Raw genomic sequence first — 23,047 nt, forward strand, 5'->3', positions numbered from 1 at the left:
GCTGGCCTCCGGTTTAACACACAGCGGCTCTAGGCAGCTTAGAGAACGCTTTTTAGCCTCTGTTCAAGCTCTTTCCAGGAGGTTTTCAAAAAACTCGCTGCTTTTCACATTCAGTTAATATTTTTACTGTCCTTTTAACTCTAGGCGCTCTCAAGGTTTGCAGATATTTCTAGAGCAAGAACGCCTTTCTATAACGACCAATCAGGTTTTCTTTCTTCACCATGGATACAGATGGCCTAATTTGTCCAGCGGCCATAATGCAAGAGAAGATTGGTGAGTCGTTTTCTGATTCCTAGGTAATTTCTTCGGAGTGAGTTGTGGGAGCTCCTTTCAGGAATGGCTGTCCCGAGCTGGCCAGTGCGATGCACAGCAGAAATAAGTGGAAGGAAAGTAGGAGCGGCTTACAGCCATTCTTTGGTCCTTTAGTTTTACGTGACAGCATGTACTGAGAGTTCTCTGGCAGCCTCGCAACTCTCAGTCTTGTGTTTTGTCTCCTGCAATGTTTTACAGATGTCCGAACTGACAACTGCGCTGGTACTCATCGCCTCACTATTGTAGCGCAGCACCTAACTGACCTATCTCAGTAGCTGAGATCTAAGGGCCCGCAGGGACTCTTGACCTTCTGGTCTCAACTGTTGCTGTTCATCCCTCTTATCTGTTGCAGAAGCGCGATAGGGGTTTTCAATCAGAGTGCTGACGTATGTGCACAGAAGAATAGGCTGTGCAACAATAAAACGTGTGCGCTGCATCTTTTGTGGCCGGAAAGTGTGCTTGAAACGCACTTTTTACAAACTGGGAAATGTAAGAACGGTGCACTAGTTTGTGGAAAAAAACCATGAATCCATGCAAATTTCATACCCGTTGTAGATGATGAGATACTTTTCTGCGCGTGGTGCTCTATGGCCACCGGCCAATGAACATATCCAGGAGTGACGTAGTGTTGTGCAGTGGTGCATAGCGGCCAACGGACGCTGCTACAGGACTCCATCATTTCGCCGTGAAAACACGTATTCAGCAAAATATATGCCATTTAGACGACGTCAAAAATTTTTTTATTATTATTCCACGTGCCCTTGAAAGCAGTTTCCAAGTGCCTTCATTTATGTAGCTTTATTTCAGTTTAATTCATTCTCATCTTCACTATTGTTTACTGATATGGGGAGGCTCAACACAGAATAATTTAAATGCTTTGTTTTTACTACAGAAAAAGGCCATACGAGCAATTGCTAATCTAGGCTACTTAGATAGCACGAACCAGTGGTGGAACAGCTTCGGGTTACTGACAATTTTTCATTTGAAAATTCTCCGGCTAGCGTTTGAAACATATAACAGATTTCATCTTGAAACTCATTTTTTTGCAACACCAGAACTACCACAAAACCCATACCCCCTTCGGCACATGACAATAAGAGCGCCAAAAGCAAGAACAAATTACGGATTCCAAACGATTAGATACCAAATGACTACCTTTTTGAATGAAAGCAGAAATTTTCATGGCCTCCTCCATCAATGCAGAACTCAAAAAATATACAAGAAAAAAGTGATTGCACTGTTGACTACATGACTAACCGGTACATCCTATGACATGTTGTAAATTGATAACAGTTAACATGATTCTATATATTTTTTCCCTTTTATAATTCCCTGTAACCCAACAGCACGCATCTGAAGAACTTTGAAGTTACCTTAACATTGTTGTACACTTTTTGTTTTCCTTTTAATATGCCAGAGAGTGTCACGGCGACCGCTACATCTATTGTATTTGCTTCATTTGTTTGTATGAGCCGAATGCAGTTTGCTTACCCCAGGGAGGAAGGCCCTCGTCAGGCACCACATCTTTTGGTCTCCTTCCTGAAGTGTATATAGTGGAATGAAGAAGAGCCGGTCCCTCGCCTCGCTGGTTCCCGGACTTCTTGCGCCAGGGTCTTTATCGCTGGTGCTTCAACGTGTCAATAAACCGCTCTACATTTGGTGGAGGTTGCGGCGGTCACCTTTCCCCATCACCGTGGACCCTCGCAGTCGCACCATCCCGATGTCCAAGGCCGGTCAGCAGCCCCCCAGTCAACAGCCAGCCCCCCCGCCGGAGCCAGTCATCTGCTCCGGCGCCGTCCGGCAGCGGGACCCCGCTGTTTTCAGCGGCCACAGCGACCAGGATGTGGAAGATTGGCTGGAGTCGTATGAACGGGTGAGCCGCCATAACAACTGGGACGACCGCGTCTAACTCACAAATGTGATTTTCTACCTAAGCGACGTTGCGAACCTGTGGTTCCGGAACCACGAGGCCGACATTCCCACCTGGGCCGTTCTGAAGAGCACACTCGCGGAGGTTTTCGGTCGTCCCGCCGTGTGGAAACTGCGCGCTGAGCAAAGCCTGCGTGTCCGAGCTCAGCACACTAACGAGACTTTCACGAGCTACATTGAGGATGTAGTGGACCTTTGTAAGCGTGTTGACCCGGCTATGACCGAGGCTGACAAGATAAAGCATATCCTGAAAGGCATCGACGACGACGCCTTTCAGATGTTGTTGGCGAAGAGCCCCACCACCGTTGCCTCGGTGTACACCCTGTGCCAAGGTTTCGACGAGTTGCGGAAACAACGCCTTTGTGCTCGTCGCTCTTCCCCACCTGCCGACTCCATCTCCGGCCTGGGCATCAACAATGACTTACTCGCTACCATCAAAGACTTCGTGCGGGACAAGGCCGCCAGGCAACTCTCGCTCCTTTCTCACCAACACTCGTCACCGCCCGTCCTCAGTCCTGAGATCCGGCACGCCATCACGCAGGAGGTCGCCGATGCACTTCCTTGTCTTCGGCAACCGGCACCCTTGGCTCCCCAGGCCGGTCTTTTCCCAATCCAGCCCAACCCTGTTGCCGCCCCGCTGAGCTACGATCCTGCAGTAACCGTGCCGCCTGCGCCCGCACCTGTGCCTCTCACCTATGCCGACGCTGTCAGAAGACCACCGCGGCAGCAGGCCTATGCATACGCTCCTCCTGCGGTGTCTGCGCCTGCTGCTCCACGACACCGTTTCGAGCCCGCTGCCTACAATCCTTGGCGCACGGCTGATAACAGACCTATCTGCTACGCCTGCGGTATTCCAGGCCACGTCGCGCGCCTCTGTCGACGTACTATGCCTGCGCCTCTGCACCCCCTGTCGGACTACCCCGGTACGGATCGCACCTTCCGCCCACCTTTAGAACCACCCCATCGGGGCACCTCGCCTGATCGCGCGCTTGGTCGCCAGCCCTACGTTTCACACCGCTCGCCCTCCCCTCGCCGCCGCTCCTTGTCGCCCATGAGGCGTCGCACCGCCACCGCCGATTCGGAAGACTAGCAGCCGCAGTTCCTGGGGCACGAACTGCGCTCTCATCGCCCTGCTCAAGTCCTCGCCTTTCACCGCCGAATCTTCTTGACGTGTTTGTAGACGGCGTCCCGACACTTGCGCTTGTGGACACTGGGGCCACCGTTTCTGTTATTAACGAAAACTTCTGCCGTTCACTTCGAAAAGTTACCACCCCATCTTCTGGACTCTCCCTCGCCGATGTCATCGCCGATGTTTTATATGTTGTCGAATTTTTAGTCCTCCGTGCAAGCTCCCATGACGTCATCCTTGGCTGGGACTTTCTATCCCGCCATAGCGCCGTCATTGACTGTGCCCGTGCGCAGGTCGTCTTTTCTCCGCTTTGTGATGCACTCTTCGACGAACCTCCGATTCGCTGTGATGATAAGCTTGTTGTTGCGGAGGACACCGATATTCCCCCTGAGAGTGCTGTGCTCGTTCCTGTGTGCGCCGCCTCTGTTTCTGACGCCACCGTTCTCTTCAAGCCTTCCCCCCTCCTTGCATCTCGCCGACTTCTCTCTCTTCCTTTCGCCGTCATCGACATTCACCACGGTGCTGCCGCAATCCTCGTCTCTAACACCTCATTCTCTGCGTTTCCCCTGCTTCGTGGCGAGTGCCTTGGTCATTTTGAACCCGCTGACTTCATCTCTTCCTTCGACACCGATGTGCCCTCCTCCAGTCTTGACCTCGCTGCCCTCACCCCACGTCGCGCTCCTCCCGCTCACCCACTGCCTTCGGACATTTTCGACCGCTCTATTGATCCTGCCCTCGACACAGCTCAACACGCGCAGCTTCTTGTCCTGCTCGACCAGTTTCGCTCATCGTTTGACCACCAGTCCTCTTCTTTGGGCCGTGCGACCACTGTCGAGCACCACATTGAAACCGGTACCCATACTCCTCTCCGTCAGCGCCCCTACCGTGTGTCACTTCCTGAACGCCGTCTCATCGCTGAGCAAGTGGACGATATGCTACAACGCGGCGTTATTCAGCCATCTGCAAGTCCTTGGTCCTCCCCAGTTGTCCTGGTCAAAAAGAAGGATGGCTCGATACGATTTTGCGTGGACTATCGCCTGCTCAACAAAATTACGCGCAAAGACGTCTACCCGCTACCCCGTATTGACGACGCCCTTGACTGCTTGCAAGGCGCCGAGTTCTTCTCCTCTCTGGATCTCCGTTCCGGCTATTGGCAAGTCCCGATGTCTGAGTCCGACCGTCCTAAAACGGCATTCGTTACCCCTGACGGCCTATACGAATTCACCGTAATGCCATTCGGTCTGTGTAACGCTCCCGCCACGTTCGAACGAATGATGGACAACATCTTGCGCGGCCTCAAGTGGAACATTTGTCTCTGCTATTTAGATGATGTTGTGTTTTCGCCCGATTTTCCGACGCATCTCCAGCGCTTGCGCCAGATATTGAGCTGCCTCACCCGTGCTGGCCTCCAACTTAACCTCAAGAAATGTCACTTTGGCGCCCGGCAACTGACAATACTCGGCCACCTCGTATCCAAAGATGGCGTCCTACCTGATCCTGACAAACTCCGTGCTGTGGCTGACTTCCCTAAACCGATCTCTACGAAACAGCTGCGCCGATTTGTGGGCCTCTGCTCCTATTTTCGGCGCTTTGTCCCTAATTTCGCCTCTATCGTCGCGCCCCTTACGAAACTCCTCAATGGTCCCGCCGACCTGTCTACGTGGGACTCTGCCTGCGATGAAGCTTTTGCTGCGCTCCGTCGCCTTCTTACTTCACCCCCTATTCTTCGGCACTATGACCCCAGTGCTCCTACTGAGGTGCACACCGACGCAAGCGGAATTGGCCTCGGTGCTGTCCTGGCCCAGCGCAAGCCCGAATTTTCTGAATACGTTGTTGCGTACGCCAGCCGTGCTCTCACCAAAGCCGAGTCGAACTACACCGTGACTGAAAAGGAGTGCCTGGCCGTAGTGTGGGCTCTCACGAAATTTCGCCCATACTTATATGGCCGCCCGTTCACCGTCGTTACTGATCACCCCGCCTTGTGCTGGTTGGCCTCCCTCAAAAATCCCTCAGGACGCCTTGGCCGCTGGGCGCTCCGTCTTCAGGAATTCGATATTACCGTAGTCTACCGGTCGGGCCGCAAGCACTCCGACGCTGACGCCTTGTCACGCTCGCCACTGCCCTCTCCTGCGCCTTCTTCCCCCTTATCTGATTCCCTACTCGCAGCGCTCACTACTACGGACATGCCCAATCAACAACGCCAGGATCCATGGATTTCATCCTTGCTCGATGTCCTTCGTGCACACTCTACGTCCTCCTTCCCTCGGGCCCTTCGTCGCCAAGCTTCCCATTTTGCCATACGCGACGATCTCCTATACAGCCGCAACTATCGTCCGGACGGCCGAAAGTGGCTCCTCGTGATTCCCCGACACCTTCGGTCTGAGATCTGTGCGCACTACCATGCCGACCCTCACAGCGCTCACGCTGGATCGCTAAAAACCTACGGGCGCCTACGGCAGAGGTACTACTGGTGGGGCATGTACAACTTCGTTCGTCGCTACGTTCGCTCCTGCACAGCCTGTCAGCAGCGGAAGTCGCCACCTCGACCCTCGACTGCCCCGTTACGGCCATTACCATGCCCGGCTCGCCCTTTCGATCGTGTGGGCATCGACCTATATGGGCCGCTCCCCTTCACGACCGCCGGGAATCGATGGATTATCGTTGCCGTGGACCACCTCACTCGGTATACTGAGACCGCTGCCCTACCTGCGGCTACTGCTCGCGACGTCGCCTTCTTCCTTCTTCATCACTTCGTCCTGCGTCACGGCGCTCCGCGAGAACTTCTCAGTGACCGCGGCCGTGTCTTCTTGTCTGAAGTTGTTAGAGAGCTTCTCAATGCGTGCCACTCAGTTCACCGTACCACTACTGTTTACCACCCCCAAACCAACGGCCTCACCGAACGATTCAACCGGACTCTTGGGGACATGATCGCCATGTACATTAGCTCCGACAGCTCTAATTGGGATCAAGTCCTTCCGTTTGTGACCTATGCATATAAGACCGCATCTCAGGCAACCACCGGCTTTTCCCCATTCTTTCTTTTATTCGGGCGCGAGCCTTCCTGTCTCCTGGACACAATCCTTCCCTACAACCCCGACAGCTCGGAATATACTTCCCTTTCTGACATTACCCGCCATGCTGAGCAGTGCCGCCGGTTGGCTCGCTCCTTCACCGCCGAACGTCAAGGACTCCGCAAACATGAGTCCGATCAACACACGCCCGCTGCCCAATTCTCCACTGGATCACTGGTCTGGCTCTCTGTTCCGGCTGCGTCCAAATTTTCGGCCAAGCACATTCGTCCTTACCGTATCTTAGAGCGTACGTCACCTGTGAACTATATCATCGAACCGGTGACACCTTCTTTGGACCATCGCCGCCGTGGTCGCGACGTCGTTCATGTCAGCCGCTTGAAGCCTTATTACAGCCCTCTCGTCGTCTCCTCGCCTTGAGTCGCCAGGATGGCTCCCTCTTTCCGCGGGGGCAGTTGGAATGAAGAAGATGATACAGTACTACCAACGACGACGAAGCGCTAGCGCCGAGGTGAAGAAGAAGAAGTCCGTAGAAGGCTCGTGCTGGAGAACTGCCGCTTGTGTGCCGGTCCCTCGCCTCGCTGGTTCCCGGACTTCTTGCGCCAGGGTCTTTATCGCTGGTGCTTCAACGTGTCAATAAACCGCTCTACAGTAGACACACTTCGAATAAATACTTTTCAAACGTTTCAAACTTTTCAAGTACGAGGCCATTTTAACGGTCACAAAAGTCGGGATCAGTTGCCACAGCTTGCATATAATTACTGCCATTAAAATCGTCTTCGAGGCATATATTAGTGCTGCTAAATTCTCATGGTGCGCAATACCTTGCAGAACTTATGCTTCGAACAATTTTAATGACTCACCATTTAGGCTGTCCTCTCACAAAATCTTTCCGGCTTTTCTCACGGCGGTTCCTTATTGGTTGTGAGATGTCACATGACTTAGCCACATCATCGCAACCTGCCCACCATGGCACGTGTCAATCTGCACATCCGATTCTAAGAAACTGCAAACCTTTCTAGGTCGCAGTTAAATTAGTGATTGGCCAAGAGAGGTCACGTGACCTTTCGACGTCATCACAATCTGGCCACCATGGCTGGTGGCAACATACCCATCGGGTTCTAAGCTACCTGCCCCTGTGGCACGTGACAATGAAATGAATTCAAACAAGTGGAATGAAGTTGCCACCATGAGCCTCATGGGAACTCTGGGAGATGAACCTGGGTGTCACAAGCCCCACCGGTGATTGTGTTTGAAAAAGCGACTCCCTGGGCAGTGGCGCACCGCTTAACCTCCGCATCGCTGCGCCAGTAGGGTCGTAGGACACCTGCTATCTAAAAATGTGGTCGAGAGGGTTGTCGTTTCAACACCACATGGTTACCAGTGAATTAATGATGGGGTACCGCAAAATGCGAAAATGTGTGGCCCCTCAATAAGTAGGCCCAACCCCGGAAATAAATTTATGTGGATTAGGGGGATTAGCGGCTAGATTATAGAAGATGAGTGGGCCGAATTAGTATAATCCTATATGTTGATTCCATAGAAGCAAACCCGAACGTTCTAGAAGGTGATGACACATGCATAAGATATACGGGCAATGAAAACGGCTCCAACCAGAGTTTTGGCGGGAATATCTCAAGAAGAACATTCGATGCTCGTTGTAGAAAGCCAGCAACCCAAGCGCTATCGCATGTTCTTCCTTAAGATCGTGGTTAAGAAGGCCCACAAAATTCACCTGCAGCCTGCTATAGGTGCGCAAATATCATTACTCAAGTTTTGTTTTAATTTCTCTAGGTACGCAAAGGTTTGCTGGAGACGGAGAACGTGCCTAAATCTAGTATTTATTTTCCACGTTTGCTCCAGTGCATGCGAAACCAGTGGGTAGCGGTATGTTTCTAGATTCAGGATTAAACGAAGAGAGGACCAGTGAGAGAAATTTTAATGGGCGAATAACAGAAGCAACCGATCCTGTATGTATGTTCCAGAGACAATGCATGCTGTGCTGCACTTTGCTTTAGCCTCTGCCTATCGGCGAAGGGCAAGTCCCATTGAAAACGTAGAAAATTTACGCACCAAAAAAAGGTTTAGTGGCACATCTGGTATCAAGTCAAGCCCCTCACGCCTGAATTATTTTTCATCATTTGACTTGGGTCGTTTGAAGTTCTTTTTAGAAATGAAAAAGAACACCAAAGATGATTTGCAGCGTCTAAGGCCTCTCTTTGAGTGTTCGATTTAAGCCTGAGCAGCCAGATTTAAGAAGAGGGGAAAAGCTTGAACGGTGGTGCTGTAGTATTTGAAACGACGTTAAAAGAACCCATAGCTTTATTGGGTACGTAGAAGTCAGTCAGGCAGCATGTCTATCGAGTAACTACGCTTTTCGAAAGTGACCTCTTTATTGCCAGTAGAAAATCTACTGGCAATAAAAGACCCTTTTATTACGTAATAAATAAAGCAGGCCGGCATGCACCCAGATATAAGCGAACTATCAGCATTATCAGATTAAACTGCGAGGTTTATGACAATAGTCTTTAAAGGACAAAGCACCGGCACGATGGACAAAATATTCGGGGACGACACTACTTGAAATGAACAATTATTGCTTGCACTCAAAAGAACATCTTTGTTCCTTCATGCTTCAAGGCTTTGACTGAGCGCGCATAAAAAAACAACATGCCAACAAGCATTCAACATGTTCTCATTGTGACTGCGCATGGTATGTATGAAATCGTAGATTTCATGATTGCAAAAGCACACCTGCTAAAAGCACGTGGTGTCACCAGCACCACCGAAAGTCATTCACGCCGAAAGTTTCAGGGTAGACGTCGTCAAATTGAGGCACTCAAATCCATTCGCGAATTCGACGTAGTTGTCCGTTTGATGAAGAACAAATCTCTTATTGTTACGGTACGACAACGAACTTGACTCTTCCCGCTTGAAGTAACATTTCTTGCTTTTGTGGGGCGGTTTATAGGCTGCAACTTTCGCAGCCCGTGAAGGGAAAGAAATAAGCATTTTTACGCTCGAAGTATGAGAACACAAGAGCTGCGCGTGGAGGAGTTTTGGTCTATGTTTATTTTGTCACTTGCGGGACTTAATTCTGAACAGGAGAAGCGTAAGCTAGGAGGGACAAATGCGGCCACGGCGTGACGGCATTGAAAATGAGACCTTGCAAACGATATATACATCTGCCATTGAGGTGTATGTAAATTTCAAAGGTTGGAACGAATATTGTGTGCGAAATAACTCGCACTGTTTGTGTGGAATTGAAAGTGTGTCAATACGGATTAAATACTGGTGCATTGAGAGGCGCCCTTGTAGGCTGCGAGAAATGCGTCCAACGTATTGAGAACGCTGGCTACTAAAACATAAACGTTTATCCTAGAAGCGTATATCCAATGCTAGGAATGTTTGCCTAGAGATCAACAGTGGATCTCTGCACTATTACGGCGGCGTCATTTCCTATATTTTAATAGCAGCTCGGAAACTGCTTCCAACATCCATCGAACCTGCTTGAATCTGCGAACTTTGTAAAAGATATAACTGTGAAGACCTTAAATTACTCGCCGTCACTGTTAGCGCTCCTCTCCTACTGACCTCGAAAGTAGTTCTTGTAGGAGCTGTCCTCGTTTTGGACGCATCAGTTGCACTCGTGCGCACGTTATCGCGTAGGGCAGTGGTAAATGTTCTGTACTGCACGAAAGAACAGTCTCCAGAGTAGAACATGTAAAACTGCCATATAGAACAGCGTAGAGCGCAGTCTGTTTAATGGCGACATGGAGGTCCAAAAGTGTATAACAATTTTCCTGCCATCCTAATTACACGAGAAAGCTTCTGTGGGATTACACAGTTTCTCAGCCAGATCTGCCGTGACAAGAGGCAATTATGTTGCCCTGCCGAGCACGCTGCTGCCAGTAGATTTTCTGCAGCTAGAAATGGACGTCATATGATATTAAAAGAATAGCTGTTTTCAGGACAAAATTGTCTGGCGTGTTTTCGATTGTGTGGTTCTTACACGGAGTCGTGACAAGTTTATTTAGTTAGCGCGAGAATTCAGGCTGCAAATACTGTTGAACTAGAGCATGTTGAAGGCTTTCCTTTATGACGGCGCAGGCAGGGCCCCCTCTCTGCAGTACTGGTACTGGTGTCACTTGGCAACCACTAAAGCCATGATCGCGGTGATCAGCCATGAAAAAGTCGCAAATGCCATTTCTTTGTTGCACTGGGAAGATTCAGCGCTGAGTGCCGCTCTTATTTACAAAATATGTCAAGCCAACTGGGCTTCTATGATGGAGTATGGTCAATTAAATCATATGAGAGAGACACTTGCAAAAAGTAAAAACACTTCAAGGCAATGTCTGGGAGAAGCACTACTTCTGGGGCGTGCTATTCAAGTACCATGGACGGTGATAACCGTAATGCACAACATTGTCGTTGAGGCTAGTAATATTCTAAAACAAAAAAAGAAAAAGACCACGTGTTTCTTTTATTGGATACAAAGGCCCCGGAATTTGATTGTCTTCAGTGTTCTCCAGCAATCCCCATTTTGTTTCCTGATTGAAAAAGAAAAATCACATTCAAGCTTTCGTCAGAATGGATGAATTAGAAGCCGTGTCTGGACAACGAAAAACGAAATTGTGAATTTTGCGGCTATGTGAAGGCGGTGTCGTTACACTATGACAGTGTGTCTAAATAAGGAATTTCATATATGGACTGAAATTTTGCAGGAAACGTTTCCTTCTTATGAAGAATGACATAGATGCAGCACTAGCAAATGGCTGGTTTCAGTAGAAAGTGGCCAGCCGCTGAGTTTGTCTAATGAAGCACAGGAAAACAATGTCACCGTAATCAAGACGAAGGTTTATTGCAGCGGAGAAACGATGGTAAAAAGATTCTTTTTATGTCAGGTCTAACCGATCGCGCCAGCAACCGCACCTACAGCTTTGTCGATCACGACCGCCTTAGCGACATTTTCTACAACCCTCCTGATCTTCTTGAAAAAGTACTCTGAGGAAGCTTTTCCTGACAATTCCTCCGAGCCATGAAGCAGTTCCAGAGCGCTGATGATGTCCGCAAATTGGCCAGGACTCTCAATTGGGATATCCTTTCCTTGCAGAATTCCTCCTAGAGTCTCTAAAGCACTGCCCGTCTTTTTTTAGCGATTGGTCTTTTGGTTCTGCAAAAAGAAAAAGAAAACGACAAGGATTGTTTTATAAGCTAGATGGCTCTTGCGATTGGAGTTCTTGTAACGAAAGCGTAGCGATAAGATGCCAGACGGACCCTGAAAGCATTTATCCGCACCTTATTGCTCGTTCGTCTTCTTGTATAACAAACACAAAAAGGCTACTCTAAACACCTAAATCCCAGTAAGCTGCCATTCTTTCAATTCGCTTGTGTCATTATATGGCTGCCGTAGTCAGGTAGGGAATGAATGAGGCTGAGCTGAGCAGCATTGGATGCTTGCCTTCGGCCAAACGCATTAGGTATAATAGTCAGAAAAAAAGAGCACAGCTACCCTTCTCAGAATATTTCTTCGAAGTCTGGGCATACACCGAAAGCACTGTTTTGCCATATGTAGTGCCACGATAATGTTTTAGTTTAGTTTCGCGGGATGCAGCAAACTGAATGGTGCGCATATTTATCATGCTAAGTCGTACGAAAGTACTTAAGAGACAAAGAAGGCGATGTAGAATGAGATTTTACGAAATTACTTTTAATATTGGAATGATTGTCGCCCAAGATAAGCTGAGTAGAAGTGGTTCCAGTTTTAAAAACTGGGACAAATCGCAAAATCCACCTATGACCAGAAAGTATTCCATTAAACGCTAAAAATAGAAAGTCGCCGCCTGCAAGCTGAATTATGTTTACACGAATCCCTTTACATGTGGGAGACAGTACCTTGGAAAGGCGGGCTCATGTAGTCACACGCATTTCTAGAAACAGGAATAGGTGCTAATAAGCAGATCCAGATCACTCATTGCTTTCAGAGTGCATGACTGCAACTTCAAAGCTTTGCCTGAAAATACATCCGTAATCTTTACTCGCAGTTACCACACAGGACGCGAGATCACTGACATCTGTGGTAGTCTGCTGTCAGGAGCCAAGTGCGTAAGCAAGGAGTCCACATCGCTTTCCCGAAAAGTACTGCACTTGCTTGATAACGTCGCCTAAAGTGCACTCTTCACCTTTTCCTTTGTAATAGTCTCTTGTTCGTACAGCAAAACACCTGCATAAGCCGAGTGTCGCAATATAGTGGGTTTTTTGCGACTACCAGTGGCGCCTTCCTAACATCTCGTTCTTCGCCTTGCCGTTCCGTGATGAACTAGTACAAACGCCCTTACTTGCAATACTGTGTAGCCTGATTTCTTACTATAGAAAGGTGGAATGGAAATAAGAACAAAACTAAAGGCCCCAACTACGAGGTTTCTGGGGGGCAAGGCAGCTGTAAGGATTGGTAACACAAGCACGGTTGCATTACTGTCATGGGCCGCCATGCCGATATGGAAGGAAGGCAGTCTTTACAGTCTTCATCACTAACTCAACTTGTTATCGCCGCAGGACAAAGATCTATTCCGTTATTCCATTGGCCTCACATTAGCACTGTCCTGCTCAGGTTGTTTCCGCGCTGTTCCGCAAACATCACATTCTTGCTTCCTATTATCACTCTTTTTGCCCCTGGTACGTTTGCCTTGTTGTCGAATTCACTCTGTTATGTAAGTGACAATGCAGCCATCGGCATTCTGCATCCGCTAGGCACATTCTTTTGATATCTATTTCTTTGTGATTTCAGCTCGATGGGCGAGCTGCTGCGCGATGAAAAAGGGGTTTCGAATGTGCGTCTGCAAGCCAACATCCAACAATTCTTTGGTTCTTTTTTTACTCCTTTTTCGAGGGAAATGCGTAGACATTTAAGGAATAAATAATTGCTTGCTGTCTCTTGGCCTTCAGGTTGTTTCTGAGAATTTAATTTGTTGTTTGAAGCAACTCAAATTAGTTGCATACAATGGACTAGTCCATAATAATTGCTACTTGGCAATTCACATATACATTGAATATTATTGTTCTAAAAAGTTTTGATATTGCCATGTGAATCAAGGTTGAACAGCTAACATAATGAGAAAATGGTTTTCTTCCTTCAATCCTTCGCGATTTCAGCGTTACAGGGTTAAGTTTGACAGAGTGTGCGACCAGTTGTTAAAGCAGCCACTCGTATGCGGCTCGCCGGCATCACCGGGCTCTTAAGTGCTGTGTTTCATGTTGTCTCTGTGCACGGCAAGCATCCAGCGTTTAAAAACTTCGCCTGTTTTTTATCGAAATATGGAAGAACATACGAAGGTGTGATGAAACTCATGGACCAGCTGCGCCTAGCACCAACCTGCACAATTTAGATGTGTCTGCACGTGCCTTTAAATCTGTCCCTGTTCGGACGAAGGAAAACTGGATTCTTTGCAGCGATCCAAGCGTTCAACATTTCTGACCTGAAACAGCAGCAGAACTACTGGCCAAAATTGTGAGTGCCAAGAGAAGCAGTGCCGCTGTGGTCGTCATTGTGTTTTCTCTGCGAATGCAGAAGGCAAGGGATGGGTCGTTATTTAGAGTCATTCTCTGATACTAAGCGAGGCGTTTCTTGCGAACTTGTGCTTGTTATGACAATGGTTATTTTAAATATTACTATATCATGACTAACAGGGTTGAGCACCCAGGAGGAATGCTGGACGGGAATCGAATGCTGTAAATTTGTGAAAAAATGCTGTCAAATTGGGTGAATGGGAACGATCTCTATTTAATCTGTCAGCGATTGTGCGTTAGTAGTGGATTTTCCGCTTTCATACTATCCTAGCTGAAATTTCAGGAAAGCTGTACGAGTCCGAAGTTGAAGAACATTTTCCTGCAATTGTCGAGCAACAACACAGGCAGAGGGTAAGTCGAGGTTTGTCATAAATGAGTTTTATGATCGGTGGCGTATAGGACGCTTTTGGAAACGTGGATTACGAGGACTATTTATGAACTGGGATAAGAGCACAGAATCGACGCCATAAACTGCCGATTAGCATTGATATGCTTCCTTTTAATCAAGCTAATGTGCCTATGTTTCTATATTTAGATATATAAATTGCAGCTTCTTTCAGTCGTGTACCGCGTTCCTTCGTCTCTGATTTTAGATTCTTTAACAGTATTATCTTTACTTCGTTCACGGCTTAGTCATTGCAGTCGGCTATTTTTAATAGACACTGAAGAAAAACCGAAAAGGGTTGTGTAGATAAACTGCGGCATCCTACTCACAAGAGACCACTCTCTTCGGGAACGGAGCTTTATTTAGCTACAAATGAAAAAGAAAAACTAAATTCAGATTCTGCTATCTTCGGCCGATGGCATGTAAACTTCGAACGTCGGCACCATATGTTTTTCAACGGATTCCTGAGGCTGTACTACGCCTCTATGAACAACAAAATGGGCGCCACCAGTGAACGGTATGAATATTGCGAGACGAGATCGAGTACGAAAAAAAAAATTCAGATTGAATTTTGCCCCCGAAGAATTGGTCTTTTGCTGTCGGAGAAATAATAACGCACCCTGGAAGAGCCCGAGAATATTTTTTTATTGAGAAAACAATTGCACGGTGTCATCCTCTGTATGGTCCTAAAATTATTGAATAAATCTCAGATCTTTACAGACGGGCTATTGTTAATATTTGGCAAACAATTCATGCTTCGCGCTAAATATGCCACAAGGTACTTTATACACGCACTGCGACATTCATTAGTCGCAAATTGCCCTTCCAAGAAATCGAAGTTATTTTAGACGAAAAAAAATTCATAATTTTAACTCTGAACAAGGCACAAATAAAGGTATGTAAGGTGCGATATTTTTGCTTTTGGGTGAGAGGCATCCGAGCAGCGAAGAGCTGCTGTACGGGAAGGGTCGGAGTCAGGCCATTTTTATAACGATGCTTCAACCGTGCGCATGCTCATAACCTTGGAAAAACCACTGGATGGTTGCCACGTTGTAAATACCGCAAAACGCAGCATGCGCGTTCTGATATTTTTCTTTATCTGGGAATTACGGCTACTCCAAGCTAGAAACTTCTGCAGTACAATAGGTTGCATACATTGATAAGCTTTCAGCACTCGTCCAAGAGGACAAGCTCTTAGATAAGCGACTATATCTATTTCAAAAACAACAGAGGCATTATTCCAGCAGAGTTATGCTGAATAAAAAGATGGTTCGTACGCGGTCATTGATGATGATGATGAAAACTTTATTTGGAGCAAGGGAGTTTTGGACACGTAGGTCCTTGGGCCCCCGCACGGCCCCACTGCACGCAAACGTTAATGTCCCGTAGGCTCATGGCGCTGGCAGCCCGGGCTGCGGCGATGGCTTGCTTGGCCGGGTCCTCGGAGCGCAGTAGGGTCTCCCAAGCTTCCCAAGTGGTAAGGTGCTCCAGGTCCAGCGGGAGAGGATCCGCCGGGCAGAGGAAAAGAATACGGTCGAGAGTGGCTTTGGGGACATTGGTGTTGGGGCAGAAAAAATGGATTTTTATAACAGTTTAATAATATAACGCTCCTTAAGTTCTCAGTCTCCGTTGAGAAAATGTCCTATTTCATTTTCTTTTTTAGCAAAAGAGAAAAATGGTGAAATAAAATGTTACGAGGTCCTGGTATAATCAGAAGATTGGTAGCAGCCACAGAAATCTTACAGATGTGAGAAAAATTTGCCAAAGATGCATTGTAAGTTCCCACTTAAGCTCTATTTTATTACCTCCGGTAATTCATGATTGCTAGCGCATAAAATATAGCTGCATGTTTCAGAGATTCCTCGATTTGTTGTAAAAAATTAATTGGCAGCCTTTTTGTTTTTTAAGTTAAATTTGTAGAAAATCTCTAATGTGGGTGATCTGGCAACTCAGTTTATTGGAATTAACGGGCAGTTATCTCAACTAGCTTTAGTTTTAATCTCTGTCGCTAGCTGAACTCTGTGAGGTCGAAGAACAAAACGCCTGGTCCTTTATTTAATAACAATCGGCTCTGAGCTCTGATGCAATTTTATTTCAGATACCTCTAAAAATACTTTTTTTGTTAAATTTTTGGCTTACAGTGCAAAAGCGTAAGCCAAGGAGGGGCTGGCAAAAGGCTTTACAAAACACCTGACTAAGGCCTGTCGTCCTAAAAAAAACAAATTCCAAGCGTCTGACAGCGGCGCTTTCTAAAAAAAACAAACAGAAGCTAGAGTCACAAACAACACTTAGCATAAAAAAATAATCAAAACATTTACCTAAATCATGGTGCAGTGCAATCTCGACAACATACCAAACAGCAGCCAGTGTTAGAAAACTTGCATTTTATGCACGAGTCGAATAAACATACAATCACTCTGAGCCTCCAACAGAATCGATCAAAATTTTGGTATCAAAATTTTGGTAAAAGATGGAGGTACGCGTAAAGCAGCTGAAACACAGCCGCCGTGGGGGCTCAGTTGTTATGCCGCTCGGCTGGTGATCCAAAAGACGCGGGTTCCAACCCAGCCGCTGTGGTCGAATTTCGATGGAGGCGAAATTCTAGAGGTCAGTGTACTGTGCGATGTCAGTGCACATTAAAGAGCCCCAGGTGGTCGAAATTTCCGGCGCCCTTCACTACAGCGTCTCTCATAGCCTGAGTCGCTTTGGGACGTTAAACCTCCCTGAACCATAAACTGTATGCCATAATCCCAGGCTGCCAATAAAAGTAGATGTCAAGTAAAAGTTTACAAGACAACAAAATTATGGTGGCGAATATAAATTAGCGATTGGCGACTGAACAAAACAAGCCACGTTGAGAATGTTCTTTGAAAGCACAATTCCGATCAGGCACTGGCCAGACACATGTTCTCCAAGCCTTTGAATTGAGATGAACCAAATGGGCTAAGATGTTTGTGCTGTCCTCTGGTGGCTGGATGTGCACGGAAGAACGGCGCTTCTTCTTTTGAATCCTTTTCTTCTTATATGAGTCACACGTTTACCTTCACATACCTTATATCAGATTTCTAAATTTAACTGGTGTCAGCGACATCTTGACACAGACAAAAGAAAACGCAAATGAGCGAATTACCTTATTGGTTTTATAGCACGCAAATCATGTAAATGATTTGTAGTGAAAGAGCATTACTGCAATTTACTCCTACTGGCAGGTGAAGTTTTACCGAAAGAAGTAGACCTGGTCTTTCAACATAATTTTTTAAAATACACTAAGAGCTGCGTGTTAATGCACCTATATCTGTAAGCACTTTCATCTCGTAATGGATACTTTTTCACATAATTAGGTTCCTTCTCTTCTATAATTAGAGGAAACTATTTCCTTCCTCTCTCTGCAGTCATGAGGGGAAACAGCCAGACCTTTTAGCAGTAAATCCCACCGTTGGCGTTTCTAAGATATCCGCGACATCTGGTTTCACAAAGTTTGCTGAGGAGGGTCAACCAACTGTAATACACTACGGTGTTCACATCGCTGAGATTGTCCCTAACCCTTGTACTTACTAACTTTTTTCCCTAGTTTCTTCATTACATGTTAACATGGCGTTTCCAAAAGTGTTCCTGCACGATGTAAAGAGCTCGATTTAGGGGAGGAATGGCGCGGGCTGCTAGGGTAAAATAAAAACAAAAATTGGATGTCTGTGCAGTCCTCGGTGCATGGTACGACAGCATTCCTATCTCGGCACACTGGACGCAAGTGCGTTGCGCATTGTTCGTGGTTATCCGGAGCTGATATCAGAATGTTTTCCCAACCTACTGCACGTGCAGTCTTTATCACCAATATTCTTGTTTATGAGGTCGTTTTTCAGACTACTAGGACACGCTTATATCCAACCCTGCCTTTGGAGGTAAATTTTAGTTGTTTTATTGCAACGCTGACAACTAACTACTCTTTATGTTACGCTGAAAGATGTCCTTTTTTACGCTAATTTCTAATCATCGTTTTGTTAGAACTTTGGGGTCAGTACTAGAATTTTAGGTTGAAAAGTGACTCTATCACGCCAATTCTTCTAGAAGAGTTTTTGTGAAAAGTGCAGCCGCACTGCGCCTGAGAAAGGCATTAGCACAATACGCGCGCATCACAGCGCCCGTTACGGTTTAAAACTAGATTGGTGCGGTTATTTCAATTTACTTTTGAAGGCAGAATGCGGTTCTGTATTTCTTTAAAACACAATTTTTTGCACTGTATTCAGGTGAGAATTGTTTATCTGCTTGTTCAGAAAGTTGAGGTACACCAAAATATGTTTTTCTTTGTCATGGAAGGTTCACAAGAATCGAAAATGAATGCCGCTGCGGTCATTACTTACTTCGCACTGGCTACTGTTCCGCGTAAGTATCATACAAAACGCCCTTAAGCTTACGCACCGGAATTTTTTCTCAACAAATTTTGGAACAAAGCGCGCAAGGCTCACCTCTTCACGAGTAAATGCGCTTTTTTCGGTGCCAAAAAAAGGAGCACAAGAAATAAAACCGCTTGTCTGCTTAAAAACGCAGAAAACTAGACACTTTATGTTTCATGTAATAGCGTAAACATCCTGCTCTGCTTATTGAAGCGCGTCAAGAATCATGTCTGTTATTGTGCAGAATTTGGTAGGTTAGCGTGTTTCACACGTACATCTCTGGAGTGCGTTTTTCTTGCTTGAGTCTCGAGAGTGCACATCGCTAATGATTGCATTTTTCCATTTCTTTTTCTATAACTTGGATACAGTGGCTGCTAGTCTGTGAGTAACATTTTGTCCTTCTGCCTCTAAACATTCGTTTCATTTGGAACGTTTTCATAATGACATATTTTCCAAAATTAATATGTTTCACTACCAGTTCACTAATTGCGTTTTTATTCAAGAAACAACAAGGTAATATCAAGAATAGTGCTGCGCCAGCAAACAGTAAGTCATAATTGTTGTAATGGATAAGATATGTGGCACTTGGACAGCAACACTGTGAATTCTTGTTCTTAACGAGAATTTTATTTCTCGAAGAAGCATAAGGTAATTTACTCTTTGGCCCGGAGATTTACATCAATTGAAGATTTAAAACTGACATACACAATACATTCTATAATGCATTCAAGAACAAATTAACTACAGGAGGTGGCTACTTCCAGTCCTGTTTTCTTTGAGAGCTTATTGACCAAACAGTATTCGTCCTAAAAGCTGTGCTTTTTACCTGATTTTCTGCGGGGATAATTGGAATAATTATTTAGGGATGACATTTTCGCATAATAATTTAGATCATTTGTAAACAACAATATAAGCGCATAGCAGTTGGAAAGAATTTCACCCTATTGACTTAGAAGCGTTGAAACTGGGCTGCTGTATTCCTGAATAACATGTAATCCTCCTCCTAATACCAGATGAGTCCTTGCGGAAAATCAGTGCTGCCATTGAAGTGTTGGGAAAAGTCCTTCAAGGAAAGGAGCTGCCGGCTGACACGGAGGTGAGGCTAGCCAATGTCGTCGGAGCTCTTCAGCTCCTCAGCGGCTCAGCAGATGGCCAAGTCGACCCTACCTCCGAATACTTCTGGAAGAGGATCAGGAGGGCGGTTGAGAACGTAGCCAAGGTCGTCTGGTCAACAAGGTCGTTGGTGCTGTTGCTAGTAGTATTGGTTAGGATACTAACTACCCTCTAAAAAGTAAATTTATTTCATTTATTTATTTTTGGACATACTGTAGGCTGAGCGCCCAAGATGGAGTGGTATATATTTACATAAAATTCAAGGAAGCATGACAGCACAAGTTACAAAACACATCAACGCATTGCGTAGACCAGTTGAAACGGTTATTACTGCACATAAGATATAAGCACAAAATAACTGACACAATCAAAACCGACACCAGAGAACTGACAGGAACCAACATATCATAGTGCTTTCAAACTTAATTCCAGCATATCTAAAGAGTGGAGGGAAGAAGCAGGCAAACTATTCCATTCTGCAATTGTGTTAGTGAAAAAGGAGAATTTGTATAAGTTAGTCCTTGCAAAGTGAGGCGATAAAGAGAGGGCATTAGTGTGGCGTGTCTGCCTAGTGGTAAGAGGGCAGACGTAAGGGCTAGGATCAAGTACGTGTTTGTGATATAAATTTGATATAAATAAATTTGTGATAAAATTGTGATATAAATAAATTTCATAACGACTAAAAAATGGTACATCTCGTCATTTTGTCTGCTGTTCGCTACAGTAGCAAGGCGGAAGAGTTCGGCGTCTGACAGGTCATCATCCCTGCGACAAAAGTGGCTTTGCTAAGTAAGGAAGAAAATCGAAATGCAATGTGAAATAACCACACGGGAAATATTTCCAGGCTATTTCCTTTCGCAGGAGTGTGGAGTGAAAGCATTGCCCTTTGCTAGCGTGTAGTCTGTTGCCTTGATGAAGAGAGATGTTTTTCAGTGACAGCTGGTAACTTGGCTCTTGTCGCTTTTTTTTTGTTTAGGTGCTTTCAGTACACGTTGCGCCTTTTATACCTTATCGCGCACTTTAAGGCTGCGTCCATTTTCGAAATCACAATATAAACGCCGGTTCAGAGCATACGCGTATTTATTATTTGTTCATCTTATGTTTCAGAGCTTTTTCAGTGAGAAATGTTGGCCTCCAGGCCCTGCGGCGTAAGAATTTAAAGCATTACGTATGACTAATGGGTCCTTGCCAAAAGGACGAACAAGCCTAATTCATAAAAACAGTAAATAGTCTACCTATATGAACCGGAGGTTTCACACTTTTTGGAGCCTTGTGCGCACAGCTAACTTGCCCGCCCATCCGGCCGGGCGGCCGAAACCACCGACGGTAAATAGCGTCCTGCAAAAGTTCAAAGAATGGTGGACGAGGTGCTGGGCACTGCCAACGACAGCACCGAGAGTGCATGCAGCTCGACCGCTTCTCTCGAGCCCTCGCCGGCCGAGGCGGTGCAGTGCAGGAGCGCAGTTTGGAAGAGGTGCCATCAGGAACCTGATTTAGCGGTACACAATTATTCCGGCGCACGCTAAGCGCCCAGTTCTGATATATGGTGCAAAAAAGTGAACCTGATTGATGACCATGATCTATTGAAATTCAAAAGTTCTGTATGTCGTATTAGTCTGTAATCATTGCAGTCTTTCAACCCGAATTGCTATATTGCCCATCTTTTCAAAAGCGTTGGAGAAGTGGTTCTTAAGCAGTTTGAGAGCTTTTAAACAAACATACCATTATTACGCGCTACCAATACGAATCCCTGAAAACCCAACCTAGAGAAGCAGTTCCTTTAGGCCAAAAGGTATACATAAAACAACCTTCCCTGAGATTTTTTGAGACTACCCCGCCGCTGTGGCTCAGTGGTTACGGCGCTCGGCTGCTGACCCGAAAGACGCGGGGTGGATCCCGGCCGCGGAGGCTGAATTTCGATGAAGGCGAAATTCTAGAGGCCCGTGTACTGTGCGAAGTCAGTGCACGTTAAAGAACCCCAGGTGGAGGAAATTTCCGGAGCCCCTCACTACGGCTTCCCTCACAGCCTGAGTTGCTTCGAGACGTTAAACCCCAACAAACCAAGCCATTTTTTGAGACTAGAGTAAAGCACTCAATTGCACTGATCATTTACCTTGTTTTCAGAGCTTGAACGCTAAGGAATAAGTGGCAAAACAATAGTCCTAATTAAGTCGTACCTGTCGTACAGGAAGCAATACGCTCTATTAAGTAACTATAAGTAGACACTATGAACCGTTTCGAGTGGCGTACATGAAAGGAAGAGCCTCAAGCCAGTGCTATAAACTTTTATATCAGTGACATCGTCAGCGTTGACAGTAATACTCATTATATAATTTACGCAGATTACACCGGATTGTTTGCATCTGACAATGCCAGTAGCAAATTAATAAAATATGCGGACAACATCCTGAAAAATAAAAATGAAGTACGGCCTAGCAATATTCTTCTGTCAATGAATTCTGCAAAATCGAGAGCAACCCTTTTTCATGCAAGCGTAGTAATCATGATAGCGCAATTTACAACGCATGAAAGTGAACTGGTAGAGTGCTTAAAGTCAATTAGTGTAATATTTTCTAAAGATATTCAAAGGGACTACCTTATAAACTATACAGCAGTGCTGATTTCAAAAGCTACAGATTTTATGTCGTGGTCCAGAAGTATTAAAAGAACGTCAATTTGGGCTAGATGGTGCATTATTTGAGACAAAAAAGGAAAATAGCGCTGCAAAAACACGTACACAAGAGAGACTGACACAGGACTTGCGCTAACTTCACCGGTGTTTCTATTGCGCATGCCTTGGAATTTTCTATATATTTGCTGGCTTTGCATTAAATAAAATCAGATGAAGTTAGCGCAAGTCCTGTGTCAGTCTCTCTTGTGTACGTCTTTTTGCAGCGCTATTTTCTTTTTCTGTCCAGAAGTAGTCTACCGCAAAGGGTAAGGCTGGTATTTTACCCTGATCATAGCACATTCGTATGAGGCACTGCAACAGAAACCAACCTGGAAAAAGTAGCTGTTTTTGACAAAGGGGCGCTTGTGGTTTTACAAACTTCCAAGAAGACATACAACAAAAACACTCTATTTGAAGAAACAAAATTAAGAAGATATTTCTTCTCTGCGCTTATCGAAAATTGCGCACATGTGAAAACATGCTCAAGTAATATATCTTACTGAGCCCCAATCCGGTTGCTTC

The sequence above is a fragment of the Amblyomma mixtum genome, chromosome 5, assembly GCF_055824585.1.
Source record: "Amblyomma mixtum isolate Tamu chromosome 5, ASM5582458v1, whole genome shotgun sequence".
Lineage (NCBI taxonomy): Eukaryota > Metazoa > Arthropoda > Arachnida > Ixodida > Ixodidae > Amblyomma > Amblyomma mixtum.